Here is a 14390-nt window from a genome sequence, read left to right as displayed (position 1 = left end):
GGAAGGAGAGAATTCAGTTCTTCGTTTGTTGGGTTTTTTGGGGGTGTTTTTTTTTAATTATTATTATTAATACAAACTACATTAAATCCCCCCTAGATCCACCACTGACCGGGCTTTGTGTATATTGCTGCGAAAGTGACATTCATCTGTCCAACTATGTAAACAAGCGTCAAGCTATGGAATAACAACAAATTTATATCAAAGATGTGGTATTTAAGACAGTTTTGGGCAAATGAGGATACTCGGAATTTATGACGAAACGGGACCGTGAAAAACCGATACAAATACTGCATTAATGTTTGATTTATTTCAGTATTTCATATCTAAGATAGAAATCCATTGGTATTTATTCATTATATTGGTTTTTGGGTCTAAGGGCATATTATTTGAGATCATCAGTTCTAATTTCACTTTCATCGATCCTCAACTTGATCCATATACATGTACCTTGATAGTAAAATTGTTTAAATGAAAGGTGAAGATAACGAACAGTGATCAATCTCATAACTCCTATAAGCAATAAAAAAAAAAATAGAGAGTGAAGCAAACACGGACCATATAAATCAGATAAAAATATGGTACTACAATACTTGACAAAAATATAAACAATTTATCATTTTTGAGTTGGAATCATATTTTGTCTCTAAAAATGTTTAAAGCACCCTGCAAATGTGGTACAATTATAAAACGAAATAACAAATCGCAATCTTTTTTAATCTGTTGCCATGGAAACAAAATCCGGTAGGTATTCAGTTTATTTGCTTTTATAAATATTTATGATCCAAATATTACGTTAAAAGTGAATTTTTTCTGACGTAGACCTTGTAAAGCTGCTTAATGTGCATTTTTGTTGTCATGGCAACCATTCAAAATTTTACTCAAGATATAAAAAGTGCCATTTTTGTGTTTTGAAGTAAGATTTCTCTACCAATTAGTATAATCTGATATATGATACTCTGTATTAAAATTCTACTAGGTTTTTACCCCATAAGTTTGATGTCCGTCGGGTGGGACGTTAAAAGGATAGTACTATGCCTCCAAAGAGGAAATCATAACATGCAGTTGTCGGAGACACGACGAATTCTGCATTCATTTTAATGGTAGCAACACAGTCCATAGGAATGATGGGGGGAAAATAAAAAGAAACATCGTAACATCACTGATAGACGAGGAGTCCCTGTCCGAGAGAGCGCTGTATATTTGCGATGGATGCGCAGATTATGCAGAGAGACATTTTATGGCCTCGAAAACACAAAAAACAAACGGTATACAGAATACACATCAATGATAAATTTATCACATGCATTAATACTTGTCAAATATATTTTCAAGTTCCATTTTTGTGAATTAATTTCATATAAATCAACAGGTATCTCTTGTGAAGAGGTTTTGGAAGCTATAGAAAACGATACGTTTACCGAGGACGAACTGACGCGCATCTCTAGATGTATTGGCTCTAAGATTTCTTCCCTTCTAAGTAGAGATGCACTACAACAGTGAAACCTTTCTAGATGATTTCACACTCTCTGTTATATTATGATTTCACACTCTCTGGTATATTATGATTTCACACTCTCTGTTATATTATGATTTCACACTCTCTGGTATATTATGATTTCACACTCTCTGTATATTATGATTTCACACTCTCTGTATATTATGATTTCACACTCTCTGGTATATTATGATTTCACACTCTCTGTATATTATGATTTCACACTCTCTGTTATATTATGATTTCACACTCTCTGGTATATTATGATTTCACACTCTCTGTTATATTATGATTTCACACTCTCTGGTATATTATGATTTCACACTCTCTGTATATTATGATTTCACACTCTCTGTATATTATGATTTCACACTCTCTGGTATATTATGATTTCACACTCTCTGTATATTATGATTTCACACTCTCTGTTATATTATGATTTCACACTCTCTGTATATTATGATTTCACACTCTCTGTATATTATGATTTCACACTCTCTGTATATTATGATTTCACACTCTCTGGTATATTATGATTTCACACTCTCTGGTATATTATGATTTCACACTCTCTGTATATTATGATTTCACACTCTCTGTATATTATGATTTCACACTCTCTGGTATATTATGATTTCACACTCTCTGGTATATTATGATTTCACACTCTCTGGTATATTATGATTTCACACTCTCTGGTATATTATGATTTCACACTCTCTGGTATATTATGATTTCACACTCTCTGTATATTATGATTTCACACTCTCTGTTATATTATGATTTCACACTCTCTGTATATTATGATTTCACACTCTCTGTATATTATGATTTCACACTCTCTGTATATTATGATTTCACACTCTCTGGTATATTATGATTTCACACTCTCTGGTATATTATGATTTCACACTCTCTGTATATTATGATTTCACACTCTCTGGTATATTATGATTTCACACTCTCTGGTATATTATGATTTCACACTCTCTGGTATATTATGATTTCACACTCTCTGGTATATTATGATTTCACACTCTCTGGTATATTATGATTTCACACTCTCTGGTATATTATGATTTCACACTCTCTGGTATATTATGATTTCACACTCTCTGGTATATTATGATTTCACACTCTCTGTATATTATGATTTCACACTCTCTGGTATATTATGATTTCACACTCTCTGTATATTATGATTTCACACTCTGTGGTATATTATGATTTCACACTCTCTGTATATTATGATTTCACACTCTCTGGTATATTATGATTTCACACTCTCTGTATATTATGATTTCACACTCTCTGTATATTATGATTTCACACTCTCTGGTATATTATGATTTCACACTCTCTGGTATATTATGATTTCACATCTCTGGTATATTATGATTTCACACTCTCTGTATATTATGATTTCACACTCTCTGGTATATTATGATTTCACACTCTCTGGTATATTATGATTTCACACTCTCTGTATATTATGATTTCACACTCTCTGGTATATTATGATTTCACACTCTCTGGTATATTATGATTTCACACTCTCTGGTATATTATGATTTCACACTCTCTGGTCATATTATGATTTCACACTCTCTGTATATTATGATTTCACACTCTCTGGTATATTATGATTTCACACTCTCTGGTATATTATGATTTCACACTCTCTGGTATATTATGATTTCACACTCTCTGGTATATTATGATTTCACACTCTCTGGTATATTATGATTTCACACTCTCTGGTATATTATGATTTCACACTCTCTGGTATATTATGATTTCACACTCTCTGGTATATTATGATTTCACACTCTCTGGTATATTATGATTTCACACTCTCTGGTATATTATGATTTCACACTCTCTGGTATATTATGATTTCACACTCTCTGGTATATTATGATTTCACACTCTCTGGTATATTATGATTTCACACTCTCTGTATATTATGATTTCACACTCTCTGGTATATTATGATTTCACACTCTCTGGTATATTATGATTTCACACTCTCTGGTATATTATGATTTCACACTCTCTGGTATATTATGATTTCACACTCTCTGGTATATTATGATTTCACACTCTCTGGTATATTATGATTTCACACTCTCTGGTATATTATGATTTCACACTCTCTGGTATATTATGATTTCACACTCTCTGTATATTATGATTTCACACTCTCTGGTATATTATGATTTCACACTCTCTGGTATATTATGATTTCACACTCTCTGGTATATTATGATTTCACACTCTCTGGTATATTATGATTTCACACTCTCTGGTATATTATGATTTCACACTCTCTGGTATATTATGATTTCACACTCTCTGGTATATTATGATTTCACACTCTCTGGTATATTATGATTTCACACTCTCTGGTATATTATGATTTCACACTCTCTGGTATATTATGATTTCACACTCTCTGGTATATTATGATTTCACACTCTCTGGTATATTATGATTTCACACTCTCTGGTATATTATGATTTCACACTCTCTGTATATTATGATTTCACACTCTCTGGTATATTATGATTTCACACTCTCTGGTATATTATTATGATTTCACACTCTCTGGTATATTATGATTTCACACTCTCTGGTATATTATGATTTCACACTCTCTGGTATATTATGATTTCACACTCTCTGGTATATTATGATTTCACACTCTCTGGTATATTATGATTTCACACTCTTCTGGTATATTATGATTTCACACTCTCTGGTATATTATGATTTCACACTCTCTGGTATATTATGATTTCACACTCTCTGGTATATTATGATTTCACACTCTCTGGTATATTATGATTTCACACTCTCTGGTATATTATGATTTCACACTCTCTGGTATATTATGATTTCACACTCTCTGGTATATTATGATTTCACACTCTCTGGTATATTATGATTTCACACTCTCTGGTATATTATGATTTCACACTCTCTGTATATTATGATTTCACACTCTCTGGTATATTATGATTTCACACTCTCTGTTATATTATGATTTCACACTCTCTGGTATATTATGATTTCACACTCTCTGGTATATTATGATTTCACACTCTCTGTATATTATGATTTCACACTCTCTGGTATATTATGATTTCACACTCTCTGGTATATTATGATTTCACACTCTCTGGTATATTATGATTTCACACTCTCTGGTATATTATGATTTCACACTCTCTGTATATTATGATTTCACACTCTCTGGTATATTATGATTTCACACTCTCTGGTATATTATGATTTCACACTCTCTGGTATATTATGATTTCACACTCTCGGTATATTATGATTTCACACTCTCTGGTATATTATGATTTCACACTCTCTGGTATATTATGATTTCACACTCTCTGGTATATTATGATTTCACACTCTCTGGTATATTATGATTTCACACTCTCTGGTATATTATGATTTCACACTTCTCTGGTATATTATGATTTCACACTCTCTGGTATATTATGATTTCACACTCTCTGGTATATTATGATTTCACACTCTCTGGTATATTATGATTTCACACTCTCTGGTATATTATGATTTCACACTCTCTGGTATATTATGATTTCACACTCTCTGTATATTATGATTTCACACTCTCTGGTATATTATGATTTCACACTCTGTTATATTATGATTTCACACTCTCTGGTATATTATGATTTCACACTCTCTGGTATATTATGATTTCACACTCTCTGTATATTATGATTTCACACTCTCTGGTATATTATGATTTCACACTCTCTGGTATATTATGATTTCACACTCTCTGGTATATTATGATTTCACACTCTCTGGTATATTATGATTTCACACTCTCTGGTATATTATGATTTCACACTCTCTGGTATATTATGATTTCACACTCTCTGGTATATTATGATTTCACACTCTCTGGTATATTATGATTTCACACTCTCTGGTATATTATGATTTCACACTCTCTGGTATATTATGATTTCACACTCTCTGGTATATTATGATTTCACACTCTCTGGTATATTCTGATTTCACACTCTCTGGTATATTATGATTTCACACTCTCTGGTATATTATGATTTCACACTCTCTGTATATTATGATTTCACACTCTCTGGTATATTATGATTTCACACTCTCTGTTATATTATGATTTCACACTCTCTGGTATATTATGATTTCACACTCTCTGGTATATTATGATTTCACACTCTCTGTATATTATGATTTCACACTCTCTGTATATTATGATTTCACACTCTCTGGTATATTATGATTTCACACTCTCTGGTATATTATGATTTCACACTCTCTGTATATTATGATTTCACACTCTCTGGTATATTATGATTTCACACTCTCTGGTATATTATGATTTCACACTCTCTGGTATATTATGATTTCACACTCTCGGTATATTATGATTTCACACTCTCTGGTATATTATGATTTCACACTCTCTGGTATATTATGATTTCACACTCTCTGGTATATTATGATTTCACACTCTCTGGTATATTATGATTTCACACTCTCTGGTATATTTTGATTTCACATTCTCTGGTATATTATGATTTCACACTCTCTGGTATATTATGATTTCACACTCTCTGGTATATTATGATTTCACACTCGCTGGTATATTATGATTTCACACTCTCTGGTATATTATGATTTCACACTCTCTGGTATATTATGATTTCACACTCTCTGTATATTATGATTTCACACTCTCTGGTATATTATGATTTCACACTCTGTTATATTATGATTTCACACTCTCTGGTATATTATGATTTCACACTCTCTGGTATATTATGATTTCACACTCTCTGTATATTATGATTTCACACTCTCTGGTATATTATGATTTCACACTCTCTGGTATATTATGATTTCACACTCTCTGGTATATTATGATTTCACACTCTCTGGTATATTATGATTTCACACTCTCTGGTATATTATGATTTCACACTCTCTGGTATATTATGATTTCACACTCTCTGGTATATTATGATTTCACACTCTCTGGTATATTATGATTTCACACTCTCTGTATATTATGATTTCACACTCTCTGGTATATTATGATTTCACACTCTCTGTATATTATGATTTCACACTCTCTGGTATATTATGATTTCACACTCTCTGTATATTATGATTTCACACTCTCTGGTATATTATGATTTCACACTCTCTGGTATATTATGATTTCACACTCTCTGGTATATTATGATTTCACACTCTCTGGTATATTATGATTTCACACTCTCTGGTATATTATGATTTCACACTCTCTGGTATATTATGATTTCACACTCTCTGGTATATTATGATTTCACACTCTATGGTATATTATGATTTCACACTCTCTGGTATATTATGATTTCACACTCTCTGGTATATTATGATTTCACACTCTCTGGTATATTATGATTTCACACTCTCTGTTATATTATGATTTCACACTCTCTGTTATATTATGATTTCACACTCTCTGGTATATTATGATTTCACACTCTCTGGTATATTATGATTTCACACTCTCTGGTATATTATGATTTCACACTCTCTGGTATATTATGATTTCACACTCTCTGGTATATTATGATTTCACACTCTCTGGTATATTATGATTTACAGTATATAGTGAAAATAATGTATGGTTAAGTATGATACAATATAGTGAAAGCACAATATTATGTTGGAATCTCTCTCTCTCTTCTCTCCATAGACGTTGAAGACGCTCGAATAAATTAGGTAGTTTTTGTTTCAATAGAATGGATCAACAGTAGAAACAAAGTTCTGTTATCCTTCTTTGAGGGTGTAGGAGGGAATGCCAACAGACAACTGGAACTGGCTAAAGCTGTGGATGCTGCTTATTATTTAGCGAATAGGAAATATGCCGCACCAATTGCCTTTTTTCAGAATGTTTTAACATACTTCCTTACCGGTAGTAAGAGTAGCGTTAAAATCAATACAGGTAATTATTTCACCGCCATCAGATATCAATCAAACAAATATATATTCAATTACTAAAAAGATATACTTATTTATTAATGAACTTGCAGGCTCTCCATCAGGTTCATATTCAACAGTTTTGAATTACCTCAAGAAAACAGATCCCCTCAAAGCTCCTTTATGTGGAGATATTGTCACTTATATTGACAACAATCAGGTATGACAAATTGAGCCCATATTTACTGATTTTAGTGAAATTTCATTAAACTGGTTCTGATTGCAACACCCATACAAGAACCAGTTTACATTGGCTCCACTAAATAACGCAAAATTGAGTGCAAATTTAATGTCGAACTTTATGCAATATCATTAAACTTTTTTCATTTCAAACAGGTTATTGAGAGAAAATGGCACGTAGAAAGCAACTACAAATCAAAATCAAGTGTTGTCACCACGGTTATTCATATCGTGGCTGACGATGCCATCAACCTGCAAAAAGAGGAGTGCTTGTTCCCAGCTACATGGTGGACTCCCAAAATAACATCAGAAGAGGTTGAAACTATTTTAAAAGATGTACAGACGAAACAAAGTACCTTTTGCCGATACAGTAATTTTTTTCATGTATTTGATTGGGTTCTATTGTTTCTTATGTATATACTTTATTTTCTAAAGTTTCAAATAAATATTTTTAGGGATGATTTTGTTAACAACCTCATAAGGAAATTGCTAGGCGAGGATAATTTTGAACCTGAGTCAGCTGGGGAAAGGTAATTTGTAAAGGAATGTTGTGTTCTTACTATGTGATATTCTGCATGATATTGGAGACACATCATGGTTATGAATTATTTGATTCAACAGGTACACTTTCAAAGAAAGTCGTCACCCGGATAATACGCCCACAGTTAGCTCTATAATGGAGAACCCGTGTTCGTATGAATCTGTGGAAAAAGTATGATTTTAATTTCCACCACATATCTATGTCTTATAAAGTTAATAATTTTATCTATACATGTATGTTTTCTTCCATCACCTTCGTTTTCAGGTATTTGATGAAATTTTGAAGTCCACTCTACAAGAATCGGTTAGAGTTTGGACTATTGTGGGCTGTGACGCTCTTCCTTTTACGTTAGGGAACCGTGTTCTGGAGAACATTCACAGTTGCCCACACTGCTACGCAGAATTCCTGTCTTCAGAAGAACTTTTGGAGCATTCCGTTAAAAATGGCCACGAGTGTGATCCAAGCATATGTAGAAAGTACAAGAACATAATGCTCTTACCAGGTATACGCCATAAATATATGTAGATATTCACTATAAAATACACAAAGGTTTTAGGAAGGTTTTTGATTTTAATTTAAAAATCAATAATAAAAAGTTGGGTTGGGTTTTTGTTGTTTTTTGTTTTTTGTTGTTGTTTTTTTTTTATAGACTTTACACAAATGTTGAAGATTGTAGCCATGTTTGAATAAATGCAAATAAATGGGTTTTTTTGTTTTTTGGTTGGTTTTTTTTTTACAAAAGGATTAGGCCATTATGAAATAATTATGGTTAAGGCTTTGTTCAAGCTTCTTTGGGACGTTGAATTATGCAGGTAACATATATTCTTTACCTCAGTAGTATTTATAATGCAGTAAGGAAAAGGGTTTCTTTTAATTGAAGACCAACGTTCGGGGTATTTTTTATGTAGACTTGCCAAAATGTTGGATTTTTCCTCACCAAAGGCGTTCCTGCCAATCTGCAACTGGTATGTAAATACATAAATTCATTTTGTTGCTGTTACATTAAAAAAAATTAATGAAAACATTTTTAATTAATGTGACATTTGTTTCATTAAGATCACCACAAAAACTGGCAGATTCTTCAGATTTTCATGCATAGTATGACCTGTGAACTGCTCAAACCATATCTTGACCATGCCCGTCTCCAGCAAGAGTTGCCAACAGCAGATGGGTATTTCCAATGGGTACCTCAGAGACAGCATATGTTTGCTTTTATTTCAGAAGCAGTCTTCACATACTGCCTATTCCTGCATGTCTTTAGAGCAGGTATCCGGAAAAATAACTCCGAGGCAATTAATGTTGCCAAAGCACGTTTTACTCCCCTCTTTTATGGACTTAGCATGTCATTCTACATGGAAACACGTTTTAGAGATTTGGTTTTGCGTTCTAAATGTCCTCCTAAATTGCTTGATTGTTTGGAGAATCACGAGTCCTGTAGTGTATCTGACAACGACTGCAAGGGAGAGGGTGGAGATTTTGTTTTAGAAGCTCATAACAGGACTGTGAAACGGTTGCTGTCATCAGGTCTACCAGATGAGCAAGCTTGGGTTCGAGCATGCAGGAACGTTGACAGAATGGCAAAGTACAATAAAGTATTTTCTTACAAATAATGTGTAATATTCTCTCTCTCTCTCTCTCTCTCTCTCTCTCTCTCTCTCTCTCTCTCTCTCTCTCTCTCGCTCTTTCATTTTCTACACCTTGAAATAGTAATACAACACTTATAAATGAAATGAAATATGATAATCATTATGGATCACCAAAATTAATGCATAAAAACAAGAAAAGAGAAATAAATGAATAAAAAGAAAATAGAAAAAAAGAAGAAAAGATAAAGAAGAAAAAAGCTAAAAACCCGCATACAAAATCAATTTTTTTTTTATTTCAAAGCTTCTGCCCGGTGGGTGGGACAGAACCACTGCAGTCTGGACAGGGCTGCTTGGGTCCTTACGTTAAACCCAAGGCAATGACAATGGCACCAGTACTCGCAGGGTGTTTTTCTAGTGCCATTGCCATCACATCCAATCCATTTCACACTTCTGCTGAGCTCCCCCTCTCCACACACTCTGCATTTTTGGGTTCGCTCACACTTGTAGTTCAGCATCCATCTGGGTTGATGCGTGTGTTGGCTTCAATGGCTGATTGCCAACAGTCCCACATGGGTTATTACACTAAGGGAGAACAACAAAAAAGAATTACCATTTAATAAAGAACCAGTCAAACTTACAAGAAAATAACTACAGCAATTAATTGTAAAAAGAAATCATAGATATTCCACAAATATTGCGAAACTCAATGAGAAAGTTATATTGATACTGTATTTTAAAAAGTAAAGACAAATACCTCTCCATAGATAAATCTACTTCCAGACGGGCCCTCTATTTTTAAAGACACTTTTGCCCACGATACGATCTCCAAGTATCTTGCCTGGAAATAAATTATATCCTATGCATGTATTTCCAGATTCATAATCATATGGTGGAAACACTTGGCATATCGGATGAAAATGATTCCAATTACACGTATGCATATGGAATAAAGAAAGAGGTTGCGCAGTTCAGGTATGTACCACTTCTAATTTAATGGTTTTTTTTTTTCATTTTGTCAAAAAATAGTTGAATTAACATTTTTGTACTAAAATTCATTTATTAATGTAATTTTGGTATTTAGAGCCATCATTCGAGATCACGGCATCCTGTCAGCTGATAAATTGGAGGGACTGTGTGGAGAGAAATTTGAAGAGGGCATAAATTATTTTTACCGAATTTTGTTCTTAAACTGGAAGGCTTATGCTGACCATGTATCAGAAACCAAATCACGTGAAAAACGATTGCGACCGAAACCAACAGCCTTATCCAGAAAACAAAGAGATCGAGCAGAAGACTACCGAAACCAATAGCCTTATCCAGAAAACAAAGAGATCGAGCAGAAGACTACCGAAACCAATAGCCTTATCCAGAAAACAACGAGAACGAGCAGAAGACTACAACTATATGACAAAAAATCAACTAAAAGAAAAAATTGAAGATTTCAATATGGACGAAAAATTAACATCGGAATGGAAACAAATCAAAAAGGGAAAAAAGAAGGATATATAAAGTTTTTAACAAATCTACAGAATTAGTCAAATGTATATGAACACTTATTGCAAACCTTCAAATTTTAACAATTCAAACTAACGTATTATAGATATTATCAAAATAGTGACATTTTTAATACTTTTTCAATTAATGTGTCCTTTCTTCTGCAAAATGACTTTGTGACATTTGCAGCCTTGTCGTTCATCTTTGCCGGTCTCTTCCCCTCCCGTTTCCCACCTATTGCCACCATGTTCTCTTTGCCAGATTTGGATATCTTTTTCTGGAGTAGATTGAAGTTAAAAAAAATTATCCATTTATCATAATGATGATGAAATCGATATATTTTTATTATGTTTTTACTATTTATATATATTTATATTATACGTTATATAATGTTTGAAAGTGTGTATTTTTGCGTGTGTGTTTAATTCTTGTACAAAATCATTGTTGCTAAATTTAAAAATATATATATATATATAATTTATTCAACACAAGATCACGTTATCTTTTTTCATTTTTAGCGAAATTGCAACTGGAAAGAAAAGTCGAAACAAAAAAGGACGACTTATTCAGTCTCTGGGTAGAGAATGTTACTGATTATTGTTGTATGGTCCGAGTGTTAGGGACGATCTTCTGCGGGACGAAGGGGTGAACAGTACCGGAAGGGACGGCGCAGTAATATATTTCCCGCCAGTTGCAGAGTAATTTCGGTCTGAGACAGACGACGATATAGCTAGAGTGCGCTTGACAGAGATTCACGGATTCAGATCCTGGGACTTGTGGTCTTCCACTCGGATTACAAGTTTAAGATCGACTTCGGTGAGTACAATAATTATATTCACCAATATACATCAAATGGCGCTGCACAGCTGGGTCTGATTGTGTATCGAAATTGTGTTCTGCAAAAAATTTGGAGGAAAAAGTAGTTCCCTCGTGGGAAGTCGAGAGAAAATTTTGTTTGGCAGTGAAAAAACATTTGTTTGCTATCATTTTTAAATAGATTAATTCTTGGATTTGTATTTTATTCAACAAAAAACAGGCGTTTAGTGCAGTGAAAGCAGGAATGTAAATTTTTGGAAAATAATCACTGTGTACAAAGTATGATCGTCAAAAAGTGTTTTTGCGAAAATACCGAGTTTTCGGTTTCAAAAGCCAATCCAGTGTTTTAGTACCAAAATTTAACTACACTAAGTGTTTCAATATTTGTTGTGAAATAAATTTACTTACAAAATTTAGGATTTTTTTTAGAATTAGTGTTATGTGAACGGAAAGTAAGCGAATGATTTTTTCAATTAATATTTGATATGTTTTTCGATGCATTAATGTCGGTCATACACATGATTTATTGACAGTACCGTGTTATTCGCAAATTTTTGTTTAACCGCAATCGAAAAGAACAAACATGTCGTACACCGAACAAATCGAAGAACAACAAATGGACAAAGTGTGCATAAATTTTTGTGGATTCGACGAGTTGTTGACAATTCCATCTGTTGGCCGTGCAACCGCGTATCGGATTTGGGAACTGAGAAAACAAGGCGATATTACGACAGAAATTTTGTCGACCATTCCATATGTACGTATGCCAGTACTGTTGGAGCATGTGGATTTTTCAACATTGTCAGATGTGGAATTCCAAGAAGTTGAGGACGATTTAGAGGAATTCGAAGAAAAGTGCAGGATGATTGATGAGTTTGACAGTGATGAAGAAGAGGAAACGGTTCCATATAGCATGCCAACTACAATTGAGACGCGAACAAAAGACGTAATGAATTTGCTCACTCCTAGTTCTTTTCAGGCTAAGGAATCAATGGCAGCTAATATCAGTAAACCGAAATTAGATCCGGTTTACAGGCGAATATTGGACCATCAATATCATCTTGCAGTGAGTAGTGCAACTAACCCTTTTGACACCGTAAGGCATGAGCCGGAACCAGGGAAATTGGAATTCCAGGATAATTCCATGATATCCGTGTTCCAGTGAAAATGGAAAATATTCATTTGAAGGAGGCTGATATTGAATTAAGTGAAGCAAATCCTCGTCCTGCACAGAAAAGTGAACCCAGTGGCTACCCCCGTGACATCGGGAAAGCAAATGGCCATGATATGAAAAAAGTGGTTTACGAAGTTCCTAAACAAGGGCAATCGGTTATGTTTGATCCCCGGATAACCAGTACGGGAGTTCCGAAGAAACAGCGTAAAGTGAAACAAACTGTGTTGCGCCCTGTCGCACCCCCACACGACATGCATACACCTGTGAGCTTACCCGCTAAATCGGGCATCATGCCAAGGCAAACCAATGTTAGACCGAGCATAACTAGTCAGTATCAACCGATATACCAAACACCAGTACAAGGAAATTTTCACAGGCCGCAAACTAGTACGCAAGTGATACCGACCAGTACTGTTGTCCCAAGATCACCGAACTTTGTTTCGCAAGTAACCCCTTCTCAAAATGTGTGGGCAACACAAACACCAAATATGGTTGGATATCAGACCGGATCAGCGCAACCGTACCACGCAGTCATGGCTACAGGAGGCCAACCCAGTTACAACATGGGCAACTTACAATCAGGATTAGCTCCAAATGTTCCTATACAGGCCCCTACGATGAGTGTGAATCAACCAGTGAATGTTGGTGGAACCAGTAGTCAACCTCAGCCAGGGAGTCAAAAATCAAGTCAGCCCTTTATGTCATTGAAATCTTTAAAATTTGAGGGGTCAGACAAGGGAGACGATTGGGTTTCATTCTTCGGCAAGTTTGAAATGTATGCTGAAATGGCAAATTTAACTGATTTGGAGAAACGTGCACATTTGTGTTGGGTGATGACCGGGAGCGCAGCTCGTTTTTGTCTAGCAAAGGTCAGACGAGATAAGAACATTTCATATGCAGAGTTAGTGAAATGCATGGAAAAACGGTTTAACCTGAGGAAGCTTACTGAAACTGTACGGATACAATTTCAAAGTGCCTGTCAAGCTCCTGGGGAGGATTTGGATGAATGGGCGGAGCGACTATTGTCGTTAGCCGATAAAGCAT

General features: G+C 34.3%; 1 pseudogene; it reads left to right on the top strand.

Annotated features, from left to right (window-relative positions):
- Window positions 1–1031: 1031 nt before the first annotated feature.
- Window positions 1032–11380, top strand: LOC130051140 (uncharacterized; annotated as a pseudogene).
- The last annotated feature ends 3010 nt before the right edge of the window (window positions 11381–14390 follow it).

The sequence above is a fragment of the Ostrea edulis genome, unplaced genomic scaffold, assembly GCF_947568905.1.
Source record: "Ostrea edulis unplaced genomic scaffold, xbOstEdul1.1 scaffold_78, whole genome shotgun sequence".
NCBI classification, from domain to species: domain Eukaryota; kingdom Metazoa; phylum Mollusca; class Bivalvia; order Ostreida; family Ostreidae; genus Ostrea; species Ostrea edulis.
This window is presented reverse-complemented; position numbering and strand designations above follow the sequence as displayed.